Here is a 1,458-nt window from a genome sequence, read left to right as displayed (position 1 = left end):
TTCAGCTGGAACAAGTGTCAAGGTAGCTGTAAGAGAAGGCAGTGTTAATTTTTCAACTCTCTCTGCTTTGTAGGCAATGACTGCTAACCATCAGGCTGATTTCTTTGGTGCTTCAAGGTCTGTTCCCTGGGATGTGATTTTTTGAAGGGTCTCCTATTTCTGTTGACAAAATGCCCAAGAATCTGTTAACACCATCTCTACCACTACTACTAGAAATCCAGTGGTAGGAGAGGACCTCCCTCCTCTTCTGCCACTGATGGCCTTTCATCATTTTATAGATCTACATCAGGTAGGGATTTTTTAACCCAAAAGTTTAGGATTTTCTGTGCTGGCGAGTCTTCGCATTTGTGGAATAGTAATTACTTCTGCAAGTGTCATACCTGAGAAGACAAACTAAATGCAAGGGGTAGAAGCTATAGGGGAATGCTGATGGTGTTTCATACTTTGTTCACCAAGTCCATTAGAAAGGCTTCTGGCTTTATCTCTTCTGGCCAAAGTGTTTGGTAAGGTGCTCATTCAACCTGGTAACAATCTGCGCTTCTAGGGTAGCATCTACCGACTATACATATTTCCTGGTTTTATGGTGCTGTATTACATCAACATGCCTTTAATTTCCATTCTCCTGGTAGTATTTCAAGAGCTTATACTCCTGATTAGCTGGTGCAAAAACACGAAGAATGGCAGCTATGACCTGAAAGGGGGAAGGAGAGATGCAAACACCAACGTTGTGCAAGACACAGTTTATTGGTGCATATTTGCTTATGATTCAGGTGTGGAGTAAGAGTACTACATTTAAAAGGAAATTATTTGGGCTTTTAAGAAGGCTCTTTGCTTACAGCTGTTCTGATATAACCTTTACATTGCCCACTGCATTTTCCTTACAGTAGTCTGGGTTTATGGTCTGCTGACCCACAGACATGTATCTCCTTCATGACTTAAAAAAAGTGATTGCTTTATAGCCATCCTCTATGTATACAAAATGAACACTATTTCCATTTGCTTTTATATTTTTAATATATAACACAAAAACATTGCTGTTATTAGTTTAATATGGAGAGCCTCTTAAAATGGTCCAAGCATTATCTGCTTTGTTAGTGCCTGCTTGATAAAGCTTCCACGTTCTACAGTTAGTTCGCTTCTGAGGATGCTGAGGCTTTACAATTTGCACTGAGATTTTGATAAAATCTCATCAAAGCCTGCTAAAAGATCTCCTTTATCTATTTTGATTGGCTTGATTACATTGATTAATGAAACACTGGAGGATTTTATGTGATGGGATTAAATAATGCAATTAGTTTTAATAATTTTTGTAAAAAATAGAATTAGGTAGGAACAAAAGGGAAGAAAAGAGAGCAATGTTCTGCATACAGTGTTCATGATAAGTCCTAATTCTTTGCTTTACCCCTTGGAAAGGTGGCATTTCACAGACTTCACATGCAGGAATGCTCAGGAGGAAAC

Source organism: Tauraco erythrolophus, chromosome 6, assembly GCF_009769465.1.
Source record: "Tauraco erythrolophus isolate bTauEry1 chromosome 6, bTauEry1.pri, whole genome shotgun sequence".
Lineage (NCBI taxonomy): Eukaryota > Metazoa > Chordata > Aves > Musophagiformes > Musophagidae > Tauraco > Tauraco erythrolophus.
This window is presented reverse-complemented; position numbering follows the sequence as displayed.